The 19,919-nt window shown below is 44.1% G+C and overlaps 1 protein-coding gene across 1 annotated transcript in view; it reads right to left on the bottom strand.

Moving 5' to 3' along the window:
- naaladl2 (N-acetylated alpha-linked acidic dipeptidase like 2) overlaps positions 1-19,919 on the bottom strand; it is a 291,011-nt gene that overhangs the window by 57,006 nt on the left and 214,086 nt on the right. The window lies entirely within an intron of this gene.

Here is a 19,919-nt window from a genome sequence, read left to right as displayed (position 1 = left end):
ACCCTGTCTTTCAAAGATAATTTGTAAAAATCCAAATAACTTTACAGATCTCCATTGTAAAGGGTTTAAACACTTTTCCCATGCTTGTTTAAAATGACCCATAAACAATTAATGAACTTGCACCTGTGGAACGGTCGTTAAGACACTAACAGCTTACAGACGGTAGGCAATTAAGTGCACAGCTATGAAAACTTAGGACACTAAAGAGGCCTTTCTACTGACTCTGAAAAACACCAAAAGAAATATGCCCAGGGTCCCTGCTCATCTGTGTGAACGTGCCTTAAGCATGCTACAAGGATGCATGAGGACTGCAGATGTGGCCGAGGCAATAAATTGCAATGTCAGTACTGTGAGACGCCTAAGACAGCGCTAAAGGGAGACAGGACGGACAGCTGATTGTCCTCGCAGTGGCAGACCACGTGTAACAACACCTGCACAGGATTGGTACATCTGAACATCACACCTGCGGGACAGGTACAGGATGGCAACAACAACTGCCCAAGTTACACCAGGAATGCACAATCCCTCCATCAGTGCTCAGTGCTCAGACTCTCCACAATAGGCTGAGAGAGGCTGGACTGAGGACTTGTAGGCCTGTTGTAAGGCAGGTCCTCACCAGACATCACCGGCAACAACGTCAACTATGGGCACAAACCCACCATCGCTGGACCAGACTGGACTGGCAAAAAGTGCTTTTCACTGACGAGTCGCGGTTTTGTCTCACCAGGAGTGATGGTTGGATTCCCATTTATCGTCGAAGGAATGAGCATTACACCGAGGCCTGTACTATGGAGCGGGATCAATTTGGAGGTGGAGGGTCGTCCGTCATGGTCTGGGGCGATGTGTCCCAGCATCATCGGACTGAGCTTGTTGTCATTGCAGGCAATTGCTACACTGTGCGTTACTGGGAAGACACCCTACTCCCTCATGTGGTTCCCTTCCTGCAGGCTCATCCTGACATGACCCTCCAGCATGACAATGCCACCAGCCATACTACTCGTTCTGTGCGTGATTTCCTGCAAGACAGGAATGTCAGTTCTGCCATGGCCAGCGAAGAGCCCGGATCTCAATCCCATTTAGCACGTCTGGGACCTGTTGGATCGGAGGGTGAGGGCTAGGGCCATTCCCCACAGAAATGTCCGGGAACTTGCAGGTGCCTTGAGGGAAGAGTGGGGTAACATCTCACAGCAAGAATGGGCAAATCTGGTGCAGTCCATGAGGAGGAGATGCACTGCAGTACTTAATGCAGCTGGTGGCCACACCAGATACTGACTGTTACTTTTGACTGTTACTTTTCAGGGACACATTATTCCATTTCTGTTAGTCACATGTCTGTGGATCTTGTTCAGTTTATATCTCAGTTGTTGAATCTTGTTATGTTCATACAAATATACTGCTCAAAAAAATAAAGGGAACACTTAAACAACACATCCTAGATCTGAATGAAAGAAATAATCTTGTTAAATACTTTTTTCTTTACATAGTTCAATGTGCTGACAACAAAATCACACAAAAAGAATCAATGGAAATCCAGTTTATCAACCCATGGAGGTCTGGATTTGGAGTCACACTCAAAATTAAAGTGGAAAACCACACTACAGGCTGATCCAACTTTGATGTAATGTCCTTAAAACAAGTCAAAATGGGGCTCAGTAGTGTGTGTGGCCTCCACGTGCCTGTATGACCTCCCTACAACGCCTGGGCATGCTCCTGATGAGGTGGCAGATGGTCTCCTGAGGGATCTCCTCCCAGACCTGGACTAAAGCATCCGCCAACTCCTGGACAGGCTGTGGTGCAACGTGGCGTTGGTGGATGGAGCGAGACATGATGTCCCAGATGTGCTCAATTGGATTCAGGTCTGGGGAACGGGCGGGCCAGTCCATAGCATCAATGCCTTCCTCTTGCAGGAACTGCTGACACACTCCAGCCACATGAGGTCTAGCATTGTCTTGCATTAGGAGGAACCCAGGGCCAACCGCACCAGCATATGGTCTCATAAGGGGTCTGAGGATCTCATCTCGGTACCTAATGGCAGTCAGGCTACCTCTGGCGAGCACATGGAGGGCTGTGCGGCCCCCCAAAGAAATGCCACCCCACACCATGACTGACCCACCGCCAAACCGGTCATGCTGGAGGATGTTGCAGGCAGCAGAACGTTCTCCGCGGCGTCTCCAGACTCTGTCACGTCTGTCACGTGCTCAGTGTGAACCTGCTTTCATTTGTGAAGAGCACAGGGCGCCAGTGGCGAATTTGCCAATCTTGGTGTTCTCTGGCAAATGCCAAACGTCCTGCACGGTGTTGGGCTGTAAGCACAACCCCCGCCTGTGAACGTCTGGCCCTCATACCACCCTCATGGAGTCTGTTTCTGACCGTTTGAGCAGGCACATGTACATTTGTGGCCTGCTGGAGGTCATTTTGCAGGGCTCTGGTAGTGCTTCTCCTGCTCCTACTTGCACAAAGGCGGAGGTAGCGGTCCTGCTGCTGGGTTGTTGCCCTCCTACGGCCTCCTCCACGTCTCCTGATGTACTGGCCTGTCTCCTGGTAGCGCCTCCATGCTCTGGACACTACGCTGACAGACACAGCAAACCTTCTTGCCACAGCTCGCATTGATGTGCCATCCTGGATGAGCTGCACTACCTGAGCCACTTGTGTGGGTTGTAGACTCCGTCTCATGCTACCACTAGAGTGAAAGCACCGCCAGCATTCAAAAGTGACCAAAACATCAGCCAGAAAGCATAGGAACTGAGAAGTGGTCTGTGGTTACCACCTGCAGAACCACTCCTTTATTGGGGGTGTCTTGCTAATTGCCTATAATTTCCACCTGTTGTCTATTCCATTTGCACAACAGCATGTGAAATGTATTGTCAATCAGTGTTGCTTCCTAAGTGGACAGTTTGATTTCACAGAAGTGTGATTGACTTGGAGTTACATTGTGTTGTTTAAGTGTTCCCTTTATTTTTTTGAGCAGTGTATTTACTCATGTTAAATTTGCTGAAAATAAATGTAGTTGACAGTGAGAGGACGTTTCTTTTTTTGCTGAGTTTACATCAACAGGTACACCTCCAATTGACTCAAATGATGTCAATTAGCCCATCAGAAGCTTCTAACGCCATGACATCATTTTCGGGAATTTTCCAAGCTGTTTAAAGGCACAGTCAACTTAGTGTATGCAAAACGTCTGACCCACTGGAATTGTGATAATGTGAATTATAAGTGAAATAATCTGTCTGCAAACAATTGTTGTAAAAATGACTTGTGTCATGCACAAAGTAGATGTCCTAACCGACTTGCCAAAATTATAGTTTGTTAATAAGAAATTTGTGGAGTGGTTGAAAAACGAGTTTTAATGACTCCAACCTAAGTGTATGTAAACTTCCGACTTCAACAGAATTATCCCTGTTTGTAATGGCGATTAGAGAAGGTTTTTTCTCTGTACAGGTGCTGTAAATCTTGTAATGGTGGTGTATTTTTTGCAATCCACCTCTAATCGACACACTGCAGTGCCCCGCAGTGTGTGAACCCAGGCCTCAGAGGGCTAACTGATCAATGGATCCTTTAATTGGCAACTTAACTGGATTACTGTGATGCACACTGACATGCTGTCTGACTCTGAACAAAAATACAGTAGGGGGTGAACAACATAAAGAAATGGGCAGTAGAAACTGTGGCCATGTGTGATACATTCAGATAATGTCAATGTTTTGACATGTTCTGCTACAGTAAATGGCATATATTTTGTACGTATGTAAAAGCATAATCATTGGCCTAGTTCTGACTTCAAGGAAAATTGGGATACATTTTGAGATCAGGTCCTCAGAGGATGTGTTTTCAATAGTATAACTTGTAGAAGGAAGGGAAGCGCTGCTACGGTACACAATAGTAGATCTTTGTGAATAGAAGGTTCTCTTTGGTAAAAGGGGTATATAGGTCATCAAAAAAAAAGGAGGACCAAGGAACTCTTCATATAATTAAAGAGAAACTTCACCTCTAGACACTATTTGGGGTGTCTTCCTACATAATTATGAATGATGAGAGGGTGTTTATGAAATAATTATGCACTGTAGCTGTATTTTTGCATTTTTGCGCTGGTATAGTTCAATCAATTGCATCATTGGTTGATTGAGCATACTGTCTGAAATAAAAAATAAATGGAGGCATGTTTTGTAGCAATTATTGTGGCCTTTGTGTTTTGCCGATTGCACGATCATGCTAGAATTTAGTATATATGGTTGTTCTTGTTCAATAGAGCCATTGGACTTGTCTCAACACTGTTCCTATCTGCCAGGACATTGCAGGATATCTATTTTCCCTGGCTTTGTAAAGACTACAGCCTGATGGGAGCCCTGCTTCCTTGTTCCCACCCTCAAAGTCGGCCTTTTCAAAACGGGGGCAGTGCTAGTCTACAAGTTCACTGGAGTTGATACCGTGCACTGTCTATCCGAGATTGCTAAATAATTAGCTACGATGGCTGCTTCTGATGACTCCTCTTTACAAGAAGAGCTGGACGACGAAACATTTTTGAAGAATGAATTGAGACAGCGAGAAAAAAAAAGCGAGATCAGCAAGCAGCCTAGACTTGCTGGACCAGGACTCATGAGGGCAAATTAAAAACAAGTAATTTGTTTTGCTGTTGGTAGCTAGCTAGAAATATTACCTCTCTTTTTACACGAGGCAGTGTTATTCAATTCAGCCATAATGGGGCTTGTTAGTACCACTACAAGCCAAACTAGCCAAGTTTAGCTAGTTAGATAGCTAGCTGTATACGTAAAATGTACTGTAGTCTAACGTTATAGCTAGTTAGCCTAGCTAGCCTCAGTGCCTCTCGTTATATATAACTAGCTATATACGTAAAATGTACTGTAGTCTAACGTTGTAGCTAGCTAGTTAGCTAGTTAGCCTCAGTGCCTCTCGTTAGGATCAATACTGGAGAAATGTTTTGATGATGGCGGAGAGTAAAGGAATGACTTTGGCTTTATGACTCATATTAGTCTTGGAGTAACTATGCCTGGTGTAGCTAGCTAGCTAGCTACTGTGTGTATGTGGGATGTCTCATATTCTACACCAAGCTCAACCTCTTGCAGAAGATTTGTATGTACTGCAAGTCTCCTGGAGAGACATGAAGACTGATCATGAAGATGTGTAAAACATGAAGACTGAAGTGTAACCATAAAATAAACCATGTTCATCTGTAAACAAAAACGGTACAGTAGACTGGTATGTGTTTTGTTACACTTAGAGTCAATAATGGGGCATTGAGATGGGCTGTTAGCAAAGATGTGAAAAGTTTGAGGGGGGCTTGAACTGTAGACAGTCTAGTGATGTATTGATGTGGATGAGCACATACAGTTGTGCTGTTGAGTAGACAAGCACTGCCAGCAATAGAGTGAATAGGCTAGAAGAGTATATTAACACCCCTCTCTCCCATGCCAAAGAACTGACTGCAAGGGTGTGAAAAGTTTTAGGAGCACTTGTCTTGTAGACAGTTTAGTGTATTGGTGATTTTATTTTCTCTAGAGGGTATTGTGCTTTCATAAATACCTTTGGCTGTCCTGGCTTGTTTCAAAGTCAGATGACGTTGAGCTTATTCCAGCGTGAAAGCTTTCATCCAATGGGTTTACAGGCTCTGTACTACTAAATTCAAGGGCATCAGCAGCATGATTCAGAGATGTGGACTCGAGTCACGTGACTTGGACTCGAGTACTACTCGAGTCGCAAATTTTACGACTTGAAACTTGACTTGGCAAAAATAAAAAACCCTTGCCACTCGACTTCGACTCGAGCATCTATGACTTGTGACTTAACTTGGACTTGAGCTGTATGACTCGAGAGACTCAATTTGTCATCTTGCGCACAATGTAGGCCTATCTGTTCTTTATATCGGAGTGCTGCAGGTTCTGTGCATTCTGTTCTGTCTCTTGACCAATCAGATTCACTGAAATCACAGGTTGCGCCCCGGGCACAATGCTCGTCATTTAGCAAAGCGCAAGCCACTCCACTGTCGTCTTGTATTTATTTAGCAAACATGATAACACATCACTCCTGACAGACACAAGCAATAACTCTTCACAGAAATATTGCAGCAGCCTACAACTAAACTGTATGGGAAGAAAACACAATTTTCCCAGTCTGATCAACTAGGCTACTGATAACAACCACAGCCCGCAGCTGCATAGGCTACAGCCAATGCACCCTGTCCCCGCTTGCCCTCTGGCCAGGGTAAACAAAGTGCCAATGTTATGTAATCTATTTATAGCCCATTTATTTGTATTAGGAAAAAATGTGAATGTGATAAAATTTGGTTTAGGCTATATTCAAACTTGGGCTGGCTGGCTAGGCAACCTTGACCTTTTCAATCCAAAATTATTAACTCAAATGAATTGAACACAATACCGATTACTTAAATAGACTGAGTAAATTTTAATTGCAGTTGATATAGGCCTATACCTGCATAACGCAAGCTCAGCCCTGTGAGCTCTACTGTCCAATTGCAGAGGTTGTGTCTGTGTAAAGAAAAGTAAAATATAATGAATATGAACAAGTACAAGGTTGCTGCAGTTTGACAGGGTTTTCATTCTTCCTAGGGACAGGTTTTTCCAGAATTTCTTCAAAACCATGTGACCTGTTTAGAAAATATCTGTAAACCTAGGCAGCAGATAGCCTAGTTGTGAAGAGCATTGGGCCAGTAACTGAAAGGTCAATAGTTCAAATCCCCAAGCTGACTAGGTGAAAAATCTGTCTTTGTGACCTTGAGCAAGACACTTAACCCTAATTGCTCCTGTAAGTCACTCTGGATAAGTGTCTGCTAAATGACTCAAATGTAAATATGGTCCCACTGCCCATATAAAAACCTTTGCACAACTGATTAATCACTAACAGACCCTATAGAGTTAGGAAAAGCTCCAGGCCAAAGGGGAAAAAATTTGCCCCACCACTCTGAAAAGCATACATTACACTTTTAAAGACACAGGCAAACCATAGAGAAACTGAGGGAGTTTTTTTTAAGTGAACATGAATAGGTATCATATGTACATTATGATTGAAAAGCGCCACACTAGCCAGGGACAGGTTTGATAGAGCCTCATAAGCACAGGCTGTGTGATGCTGCAAGTCTCTTCCTGCCCTACACAATTAATCCACTCTCCCTGGCTCAATAGAAAGGCATACAAAGTTTATGCTATCTGTAGGCCTACCTCCCTGTTCACCCATGACTGCGTGGCCATGCATGCCTCCAACTCGATCATCAAGTTTGCAGACGACACAACAGTAGTAGGCTTGATCACCAACAACGACGAGACAGCCTACAGGGAGGAGGTGAGGGCACTCAGAGTGTGGTGTCATGAAAACAACCTCTCACTCAACATCAACAAAACAGAGTAGATGATCATGGACTTCACAGGAAACAGTAGAGGGAGCACCCACCTATCCACATAGATGGGACAGCAGTGGAGAACGTGGAAAGTTTCAAGTTCCTCGGCGTACACATCACGGACAAACTAAAATGGTCCACCCACACAGACAGTGTTGTGAAGAAGGCGCAACAGCACCTCTTCAACCTCAGGAGGCTGAAGAAATTTGGCTTGTCACCTAAAACCCTCACAAACTACTACAGATGCACAATTGAGAGCATCCTGTCAGGCTGTATCACCGCCTGGTACGGCAACAGGACACCTACAGCACCCGATGTCACAGGAAGGCTAAAAATATCATCAAGGACAACAACCGACCGAGCCACTGTCTGTTCACCCCGCTACCATCCAGAAGGCGAGGTCAGTACAGGTGCATCAAAGCTGGAACCGAGAGACTGAAAAATAGTTTCTATCTCAAGGTCATCAGACTGTTAAACAGCCATCACTAACACAGAGAGGCTGCTCCCTACTTTTTTATAAACATATCACGTTTCCAAGTTGATTCAACATCATGCCTTTGAATTCATATGATATTTAACGAATTACAATTAGTATGATATGTTCCAAATTCCAAACCGTACAATATGTTTCAAATTTGCAATACGTATGATATGTTACGAATTCCAATTTGTTGTGGCTAACATGAACATGTCTAACTTGCACCGTTATGCAATTATTAAGAGACTAGATACAAATAGCTAATCCTGGCGACCAATGTTAAAGCATTAATTTATTGAGGCAAACAGATCAGGGATGTCAAGGTGGTACCCAAGCATATTCTATGTGTACAGTGTATATAACAACTACCAATAGACCTACTAAATTATAAGCGCACAGTCAATCAAATAATTATTCTCTAAAGCGAGGAATGGATTTACTCAAATCAACTAATATAATTGATTAGTCACGAAATAATTAGCACTCAAAAAATTACAGTGTTAATGAAATACATGATACATTACAGAATAGTAAATTACTATCACCAATAGGCTAAACTTAATGTGGTCTTCAGTTCAGAATAATCTCTAAGAGAAAAAACGATGTGTAAAACACAGGAGCATGCTAAGAAGTTCACAAAGTAATTCACTGTCCTTTTAACCAAATTCAAGCAGAAACTCACGCCCAACCTGAATTAAAATGTCTTTGCTAGTAAAATCAATAGACTGGAACAACACACCCAGATTGTAATCTAATCAACTCAATTTAAATGATAGAGTGCACCCCTGTGTCGCTCTTCTTTGAACTATACGCCATCCGACAAACAAAATAACAGTTTCCCTGTAACAATAAATCCATAGGACTTACAGTACAATAACACATATCAACATTTGTAGCTCTTTGGGGACTTTTGAAACAATCCAAACATGACAATTTCATTCACACAGTAACATTCATTTAGTCAGTTTTTATACCTCCTACGCTGCCCGTAATCCCAAGGTTCTGTGGGAACGTTCTTCCCCAGAGAAAGCCACAGATAAGGTATGTTTGACCCCTTTAATAGCCCACAGATGGTCAGCCATCCCAAAATGTTCATAAAACGTGATTGAGTGGGCCTGGGCCTCGGCGCCTGCAAGTCGCCAGTTGCGAGTTTCACCTTCTCTCATTCTTTTGTTTCTCACAAAATGGCCTTAGACCTTTCACCATTGGTATGCTAATGTTGGGTGCTGTAAATTGAGATGCTAATACATTTTTTATTTTATTTTCAAATATACTGTTTTTATGATGCAGCGATCTTTGATATCTTTTATGTATAGCTGACTCATTTGCTAAAACCATATCTGAAGTTGCTATTGACCAATCCAATCAGATAAAATGAAACGTTACGCTCATTAAAATGTAAATTAATGTGAATTACTCTGTGATGTGTTGGTGTACCTTCAGTTCTGTGTTTTGCTCTTACAAAGAAGAATGGAAGCATTCCTTTCTAGCTTGCTTACCTAAGGACATGTGCATGCCTAAAGATGAAGACAATACTACCCGCCAAAAGGACATTTCTGATGTGATGCCACTAGGTCCATGAACTACTGGTCAGAAGATCATCTACAGTGACTACAGTGCTGGCCATCCGGTTTTGAACACTTCTATCTGACGCAGAATCAGATGTGTTCAGGGGAGGATTATATAAGGCGACCCAGCCCCCAAAGTGACTCTTTACACTGTATGTAAGGATTCCTCTGTGTTGTGTTAGGAATTCAACATTTTCACCAACCCCCCATTGTCACACCTCTGGGTAGCAGAGGCTCTGTTGTCTTTACAGGTCTGTAGGTCTGATATCTGATTGGAGTAAAACTTTACAGTAAATCTATTGGTCAACAACTCAGATGTTATAAAAGGGTGTTTCTCTTTATTGTTGCTGACCTGCGCTGGTGAGATACCTACACTGTTTCTTTTTCTCTCTGTAAAGACAACCATCCCACCTCAGACTGAACTTTCACACGGTCATGCAACCTGTGCAGGAAAGGGGGCCATTTCTCCAGAACCTCCCCCAGTTCCTCCACTAGCAGGACAAGGGCCAACACCACCAACCCCACTAACCCAAATCCCAAACCCACCATCCTCCACCCCCCTTCACCAGACAACAACGAAGACGTAGACCCAGACCTTTCCACAGGCACCGCCCAACCCACCACCCAAGCCATCCCAGAAATAGCCCCCACCCCTGCTGGCCCCTCCAATCCCTTCCTTGCTACCTCCACCCCCTAAAAACCCCTGGTCAAAGAGGAGACGATTTTGAGAGAGGCCATACAACCGGAAGACCCCCTCGCCTCACAACACCAGTTCTTAGACGACGAACCAAACTGGACAAAAAATACCAAACGGAAAAGACCATACAAAAAGCAGACCAACAAGAGACCAGACCAGAAGACCACCACAGCACCCAAACCCCGACGCCAACAAACACGACCTACCAAACCACCTACACCAGGCAGTCAGTAGGGAGGCATGTCAAGACCTGTGAACAGCCAAAAACCACCAAACAACACAAACAACCTGTTAGATGCCCTCATCCAAATATGCAATGACATGATCAGACCTGAACCCCCCAATAAGCCTTTATCATGACCCTGACAAAACACTCCGAACAGAAGGACTTTCTTCAGACGGCTGTTCATGGTTGCCTACTAACAAGGGAATCCATCTAGAGATGGCACAAGGTACTGTACGTACAGAGAACTGCCCCACTGAGGCACTCGCACTGAACACACCCACCAACTGTTTGTGAGTGCTCTGTGGCCAGGTGGGTCTGGGTCCTTTTTGCTCCCTCTGTCTTCCAGCCTCCTCCTCCAACACCAGCCCAGGCCGATGGACAATACCCTCCACCACTCCCACCTCCCTGCTCCCTCTCCATCCCTTTTCCCCTTCCTCCCTCTACGCTTATCCCTCTCACGGAACCAAAACCAGACCAGAAGCAGGAACCATTCATCACCACACCAGAAGAGGTGCGGAGGAAGGACCAAAGCTCTAGACATACGCCCGGAGCGAGCAGGCCACAGGGGAGTACCATCACTGACCTCCGGGTCTTGTGCTTCCATGTGTGTCTGCTCACTCCTCAGGTTGTCCTTCCTCCCCTTTGCAGACCCAACCCCAGTCCCAGTTCCAGCACCACACCCAGTCACAACACCAGAACACTGGAAGAGGCAGGGAGGAGGGGCCAAAAAACAGACATTCCCCTGGAGCGAGCAGACCACAGGCGAGTGCCACAATTGACCTCCGGGTCTAGGGCTCCGTTGCATGTCTGCTTGCTCCTCAGGTTGTCCTTCCTCCCCTCTGCAGACTCAGCATCATTCCCAGCACCAATCCAGACACCGGTTTCCAGCACCAGACCCAGCACCAGATGAGGGGCAGAGGAGTGACCAAATACCAGACCTTCACCTGAGCAAGCAGGCCACAGGGAAATACCACCATTGACCTCTGGGTCTAGGGCTCCCTTGTGTGTCTGCTTGCTCCTCAGGTTGTCCCCCCCCCCCATACAGATCCCAAGCCAGCACCATCCCCAGTTCCCGGTTCCTGTTTTTCCCAAGTCCCCAGCACCAGACCCAGCAACAACCTCTGGTTTCCAGCCCTGGTACCAGCATGATTTCCAACTCGGCCCCAACACCAACCCAGGTATTCCCTGTCCCAGCCCAACACCAGCACCAACCCTGGACACAGCACTGACCAACCACAATTACAGTACCACCTCCATCCAGCAACTGCCAGCCCAGACCCCACTGCTTCCCTAACACAAAGACCCTAACACACTATCAACCACTCCACCAGACCAAACATGACTGACTGACTGACTGACTGACTGACTAACTAACTAATTGATGGACTGATTATGGCTACAGTACCTGTTTTTTTATTGAATGCATTACTTTTTTTGTGTTTTTCTTAGTTTTTCTTTTGATTCGATTAGTTTTCGTTGGATTGATTACTTATTGTTTGACATATTTATTGTTTTGAATTTTAACCACATTTATTTTCGATTTTTACTTGAATTTTGGAACATCCAAATAAATGTACCTGTCTTTCTCTCTCCACTCCAGGGATTCTTGGAGCACGGCCTTTCAGGCTATTCACTGTTCAAATAAACCTACCATTAAAATTGTAGACTGATCCTTTCTTTGTCAGTGGGCAAACGTACAAAATCAGCAGGGGATCAAATACTTTTTCCCCCCACTGTAATGCTTGTTAATGCTTTGTATGTGATTTATGCCTTTTATGCTTTTATTTATTTTATTTATCGTATATACGATTTATGCTTTGTATGTGATTTCAATCATTTTACAAAGTAATTACATTGACATTTCTTGACTGCTTATTGCTGTAGCTCAACTATAGTCTCTTGCATATTTGTATTATCTTTATGGAATCAGATAAACATTTGAATAGGTTTAATTGCATAGTCTTATTATGGGTCACATGTGAGGTAAATGTAATATACAATATCACCCCACTACAGTATTCATACCCCTTGACTTATTCCACATTTTGTTGTGTTACAGCCTGAATTCAAAATGGATTAAATATATGTACTTTCTCACCCATCTACACAACATACCCTATAATGACAAAGTGAAAACAAAATGTTTGCAAATTTCTTGAAAATGAAATACAGATATATCTAATTTACATAAGTATTCACACCACTGAGTCAATACATGTTAGAGTCACCTTTGGCAGCGATTACAGCTGTGAGTCTTTTTGGGTAAGTCTCTAAGAGCTTTGCACACCTGGATTGCCCAATATTTTCACATTATTCTTTATAAATGTATTCAAGATCTGTCAATTTGGTTGTTGAACATTGCTAGACTCAGGTTTCAGGTAAGACCCAAGTGCAGACTTTTGAAGTAACAATGTTTATTGCAACAACAGGGGCAGGAAAACGACAGGTCAAGGCAGGCAGGGGTTGATAATCCAGAGTAGTGGGGCCAAGGTACAGGATGGCAGGCAGGCCCAGGGTCAGGTCAAGCAGAGGTCGGTAATGCAGAGTAGGGGCAAAGGCACAGGACGGCAGGCAGGCTCAGAGTCAGGACAGGCAAGGGTCAAAACCAGGATGACGAGAAAAAGAGAGACTGGGGAAAAGCAGGAGCTGAGACAAAACGCTGGTTTACTTGAACAAACAAGACGAACTGGCAACAGACAAACAGAGAACACAGGTATAAGTACCCAGGGGATAAGTAGGGAAAATTGGCGACACCTGGAGCAAGGTGGAGACAAGCACAAGGACAGGTGCAACAGATCAGGGCATGACATAGACAGCCATTTTCAGGTCTTGCAATAGATTTTCAATCCGATATAAGGCAAAACTGTAACTAGGCCACTCAGGAACATTCAATGTCTTCTTTGTAAGCAACTCTAGTCTATATTTGGCCTTGTATTTTAGGTTATTGTCCTGCTGAATGGTGAATTTGTCTCCCAGTGTCTGTTGGAAACTCCTCTAGGAGTTTGCCTGTGCTTAGCTCTATTCCATTTATTTTTATGAAAAGAAAACTCCCTAGTTCTTGCTAATGACAAGCAGACACATAACATGATGCAGCCACCACCATGCTAAATATAACGTTTTGAATTCAGGACATAAAGTTAATTTCTGTGCCATGTTTTTGGAGTTTTACTTTAGTGCCTTATTGCAAACAGGAAGTATGTTTTGGAATATTTTTTTTCTGTACAAGCTTCCTTCTTTTCACTCTTTCACTGTCATTTAGGTTAGTATTGTGGAATAACTACAATGTTGTTGATCTGTCCTCAGTTTTCTCCTATCACAGCCAGTAAACTCTGTAACTGTTTTAAAGTCAACATTGGCCTCATGGTGAAATCCCTGAGCATTTTCCTTCCTTTTTGGCAACTGAGATAGGAAGGATGCCTGTATCTTTGTAGTGACTGGGTGTATTGACACCATCCAAAGTGTAATTAATAACTTCACCATGCTCAAAGGGATAATCAATGTCTGCCTTTTTTTTACCCATCTACAAATAGCTGCTCTTCTTTGAGAGCCATTGTAAAACCTCCCTTGTCTTTGTGGTTGAATCTGTGTTGAAAATTCACTGCTCAACTGAGGGACCTTACAGATAATTATATGTGTGGGGCACAGAGATGAGGTATTTGTATCTATTATGGATCCCCTTTAGCTTCTGCCAAGGCAGCAGCTACTCCTCCTGGGGTTCGGAAAAATTAAGGCACTTATACAATCTTAAAAACATTAAAATACATTCATAACAGATTTCACAACACACTAAGTTCGTGCCCTCAGGACCCTACTCAACTACCACATATCTGCAACACAAAATCCATGTGTATGTGTGTGTATAGTGCATATGTTATCATGTGTGTGTATCCATGTGTCTGCGCCTATGTCTGTGTTGCTTCACAGTCCTCGCTGTTCCATAAACTGTTTTTATCTGTTTAAAAAATATATATTCTACTGCTTGCATCAGTTACCTGATGTGGAATAGAGTTCCATGTAGTCATGGCTCTATGTAGTACTGTGCGCCTCCCATAGTGTGTTCTGGACTGTTAAGAGACCTCTGGTGGCATGTCTTGTGGGGTATGCATGGGTGTCTGAGCTGTGTGCTAGTCGTTTAAATAGACAGCTCGGTGCTTTCAACAAGTCAATACCTCTCACAAATACAATTAGTGATGAAGTCAATCTCTCTTCCACTTTGAGCCAGAAGAGATTGACATGCATATTATTAATGCTTGCTCTCTGTGTACATCCAAGGGCCAGCTGTGCTGCCCTGTTCTGAGCCAATGGCCATTTTCCTAAGTCCCTCTTTGTGGCACATGACCGCAAAACTGAACAGTAGTCCAGGTGCAACAAAACTAGAGCCTGTAGGACCTGCCTTGTTGATAGTGCTGTTGAGAAGGTAGAGTAGCACTTTATTATGGACCATCTTAGCTACTGTTGTATCAATTGTTTTGACCATGACGGTTTACAATCCAGGGTTACTCCAAGCAGTTTAGTCACCTCAACTTGCTCAATTTCCACATTATTTCTTACAGTATTTAGTCGAGGTTTAGGGTTTAGTGAATGATTTGTCGCAAATACAATGCTTTTAGTTTTTAAAATATTTAGGACTAACTTATTCCTTGCCACCCATTCTGAAACTAACTGCAGCTCTTTGTTAAGTGTTACAGTCATTTCAGTCGCTATAGTAGCTGACGTGTATAGTGTTGAGTCATCTGACATACATAGACACGCTGGCTTTACTCAAAACAAGTGGCATGTCTTTAGTAAAGATATAAAAAAGTAAGGGGCCTAGACAGCTTTTTACTGTAAAACAGGCTGATTGGTTGGCTATTTGAGCCAGTAAAGGGGGATTTACTATTCTTAGGTAGCAGAATTAGTTCTGCTTCACTCCAGGCCTGAGGGCACTCACTTTCTAATAGGCTTAAATTTAAGATTGCATGGCAAATAGGAGTGGCAATATTGTCCACTATTATCCTCGGTAATTTTCCATCCAAGTTGTCAGAACCCGGTGCCTTATCATTGTTGATAGACAACAATAATTTTTTCACCTTTTCCACACTTACTTTACTGAATTCAAAATGACAATTCTTGTGTTTCATAATTTGGTCAGATATACTTGGATGTGTAGTGTAAGCGGTTGTTGCTGGCATGTCATGCATAAGTTTGCTAATCTTGCCAATTAAAAAAATAATTAAAGTAGATGGCAATATCAGTTGGTTTTGTGATGAATGAGCCATCTAATTCAATGAATGATGGAGCTGAGTTTGCCTTTTTTCCCAAAATTGAAGGTGCTCCAAAGCTTTTTACTGTCATTCTTTATGTCATTTAGCTTTGTTTCATAGTGTAGATTCTTCTTTTTATTCAGTTCGGTCACATGATTTCTCAATTTGCAGTACGTTTGAAAAAATTATTGTCATTCAACAATCATGCTAAGCACTATTATTGCACCCAGTGAGTCCATGCATCTTATTATGTGACTTGTTAAGCACATTTGTACTCCTGAACTTATTTAGGCTTGCCATAACCAAAGGTGTTGAATACTTATTGTCTCAAGACATTTCAGCTTTTTATTAACTTGTAAAAATATTCGAAAAACATAATTCCACTTCAAAATTCTGGGGTATTGTATGTAGGCCAGTGACAAACAAATCTCAATTTAATCCATTTTAAATTCAGGCTGTAACACAACAACATCTGGAAAAATTCAAGGGGTGTAAATACTTTCTGAAGGCACTGTATGTTATGTCTAGTCTATGAGACCAGGCTGGCAAAGCACGGCCATTTCTCTAGACTGTTTTCTGTAGGCGGAATGAAAACAACTTGACCCAGTTCAACATCTTTCTATCAAAAGTACTCAATGTACTTTACCTCTTTGTAGGTAAATAAAATAGCCTCAAGTGTTACTGTTGTATCCAAAGAATTGTAAAGATTTTAAAAGATTGACATTTATTACTATATAGTAAGTACCGGTATAAATGTAACTGCTTTCCTAAGATCATCATCACAAAGGATTCAATATACACACTTATTTAGTATGTTTTCCTATCAAGGTTCTGTTGAACTCTGTTGAGCAAACAAACTCCATGCCTAGAGAAGGTAAAGGGAAAGAGAGTGGTAGAGAAAGCAAGAGCGAAAGAGAGGGGGGAGAGATAGAGGGAGAGAGCAAGATAGAGGAAGATAGCAAGGTCGAGAGAGAGGATAGAAAGCGAGCAAGATCAAGAACGAGGGCAGAGGAGAGAGAGGAAGGGAGGCCCTGTTAAAATTTGTCAGCCGCGCTGGTTTACTAGCGACAGTTTATAGATTGTGTACTAATTGATGGCCGTCATAGGTTATAAAACATGCCATGGTGCTGCCTTGGAAGAGGGGCGTCTCTACTGTGCAGGCATGCTGCTGGTGTGATTGATCTCCTATAGTCACACGCTACAACCATTACAAGCCTAACCCGCAAAACCATAACATAAAAAAAAACAAGTAACAACAAAATACTGCTTTGTTGAGTGAACCAGTGTCACGGCTGTTTAACAGATCGGACCAAGGCGCAGCGTGTTTGTAGTTCCACATCTTTATTAAATCGTGAAACTAAATGCAATACACCAAATACTTGAAATAACAAAAACAACAAACTGTGACGCAGAGAGAAAAGACACTACTCAAAATTAACAACCCACACCCACACATGGAAAACAGGCTACCTAAGTATGGCTTCCAATCAGAGACAACGATAGACAGCTGTCCCTGATTGGAAACCATACCTGGCCAACGCATAGAAAAGGAAAATATAGAAATAGAAATCTAGAAACCCCACAATGAAACAGAAACCCCAAAACACCCCCCTGTCACGCCCTGACCACTCTACTATGGAAAATGACCTCTTACAAGGGTCAGGACGTGACAGTACCCCCCCCCCCCAAAGGTGCAGACCCCGACTGCACCCAAACAAAACCCAACAAAACAACTCCAAACACAAAGGGAGGGTAGGGAGGGTGACACAAGTCTATGGCGGCTCTAGTACTACACCCAGAACCCTCCTCTCCCTCCGATCCTCCAGCAACGGAGGTGGCTCCGGCTTCGATCCCTCCGCTTCCGTAACACCGACCTGTGGATCATTATCGGAGAAATTGGACTGTAGATCATTACCGGAAGCTCTGTGCTGTAAACCGCCGCTGGAGGATCTGGGCTGCAGGCCATTGCTGAAGGTTCTGGGCTGCAGGCCGCCGATGCAGGCTCTGGGCTGCAGAGCGCCGCTGAAGGCTCCGGGCTGCAGACCGCCGCTGAAGGCCCCGAACTAGGGAGCGTCGCTGGAGGCTCTGGACTGGGAGGTGTCGCTGGAGGCTCCAGACTGGGAGGCGTCGCTGGAGGCTCCGGACTGGGGGTCGTCGCTGGAGGCTCCGGACTGAGGATCGTCGCTGGAGGCTCCGGACTGAGGAGTGTCACTGGAGGCTCCAGACTGGGGAGCGTCGCTCGAGGCTCCAGACTAGGGAGCGTCGCTGGAGGCTCCGGGCTGAGGTCCGTCTCAGTAGGTTCCGGACTGTAGGCCATCTCAGTAGGTTCCGGACTGTAGGCCGTCTCAGTAGGTTCCGGACTGTAGGCCGTCTCAGCAGGTTCCGGACTGTAGGCCGTCTCAGTATGTTCCGGACTGTAGGCCGTCTCAGTAGGTTCCGGACTGTAAAACGTCGCCGGAAGCTCTGGACGGGGAACTGTCGCCGGAAGCTCTGGACTGGGAATGTGCACTGGAATCCTGATGCGTGGTACTGGCATGGGTGGCGCCAGACTGGTAGCACGCACCTCAGGACGTACCGGACGATGGAGGCGAACTGGAGACCGGGCATACTGAGCAGGCCTACTCCATCCTGGCTCAATGACCATCTTTGCCCTACACCGGTGAGGAGCTTGCACCGACCGCACCGGGCTGTGAGTGCGTATGGGCGATATAGTGCACATCACACCATAACCCATTGCTCGCCCCTCAGCACGCCCGCTCCGCAGTGCCCTTTCCGCCAGTACCTCTCTCTGGAATCTAGCGTCGAGCTCCGCGCTTGACTCCCTGACTGGCTCCCGTTTACTCCACGGCTCTCTCCGATAAGCCCGGGAAGTTAGATTAGGGCTCCCCCTGACATCGACAAACTCCCCGTATGCCCCGGGGGGGGGCTGCCTCTCCACCTTGCCTCTGGGAGGATATAGCGCCTCATAGTATCGTCGCTCCCTCTTTGCTTCTTCTATTTCCTCCTTCGGGCGACGATACTCCCCAGCCTGGTCCTTTCCCATTCAGGATTTCCTCCCAAGTCCATGACTCCAGAAACTTCCTCCCACACTGCTTGGTCCTTTTTTGGTGGGTTGTTCTGTCACGGCTGTTTAACGGATCGGACCAAGGCGCAGCGTGTTTGTAGTTCCACATCTTTATTAAACCGTGAAACTAAATGCAATACACCAAATACTTGAAGTAACAAAAACAACAAACCGTGATGCAGAGAGAAAACACACTACTCAAAATTAACAACCCACACCCACACATGGAAAACAGGCTACCTAAGTATGGCTTCCAATCAGAGACAACGATAGACAGCTGTCTCTGATTGGAAGCCATACTTAGGTAGCCTGTTTTCCATGTGTGGGTGTGTGTTGTTAATTTTTGAGTAGTGTTTGCCTGCTCTGCATTACGCCTTTATTGTTTTGTTATTTAAAGTGGTTGGTGTATTGCATTTAGTTTCACGATTAATAAAAAGATGTGGAACTACGAACACGCTGCGTTTTGGTCCGATCCTTCAGAAAGCTGTGACAACCAGGCAGGTGTATACAGTACATATAGATTTTGGTATCCCTTGGTAACGCTTTGTCATAAACATTTGCATAACACAGACACTGTGCACATTTTCTCTAAACCTTGAAGCTCAAAAACAAAACATTAATTTCCAGACAGACATGAGCTGTGTTCGAATACTCAAACTAACCTATACTAACCGTACTATTTGTGATGTGACATCAGTATATAGTATGCTTATTGGTCATAGTATGGATATAGTTAGTATGTCAAAAGTTCCCAGATGTCGTACTAAATTCGCCAAAATACGAAGTATACATGCAGTGGACACTTTTTCTGTAATTTTAGGACCCATAATGTAATTCTTCAGAAAATGGACGTGGCTTCACAACATTTTCAGATTTGAAAAAAAATGGCGTAAAATATGCAGCCAAAGTCTGACGAGAGTGGATACAAATGAATTGCTAATTATTGCTAATTATGACAAATGTTGAGCAATGTAATAAAGTAATAACATTTCAAATAAGTTACGTTACACCTCCCTCGGCCTGGGGCTCCATGCAAGATCTCATCACGTGGAATTGCATTGATCATGAGAACGGTGAGGAATCAGCCCAGAACTACACGGGAGAATCTTGTCAATGATCTCAAGGCAGCTGGGACCATAGTCACCAAGAAAACAATTGGTAACACACTACGCCGTGAAGGACTGAAATCCTGCAGCGCCCGCAAGGTCCCCCTGCTCAAGAAAGCACATATACATGCTCGTCTGAAGTTTGCCAATGAACATCTGAATGATTCAGAG

This window comes from Salmo salar, chromosome 10, assembly GCF_965601325.2.
Source record: "Salmo salar chromosome 10, fSalSal1, whole genome shotgun sequence".
Classification (NCBI taxonomy): Eukaryota; Metazoa; Chordata; class Actinopteri; order Salmoniformes; family Salmonidae; genus Salmo; species Salmo salar.
The sequence above is the reverse complement of the archived record's forward strand: the minus strand, read 5'-3'. Positions and strand labels throughout refer to the sequence as shown.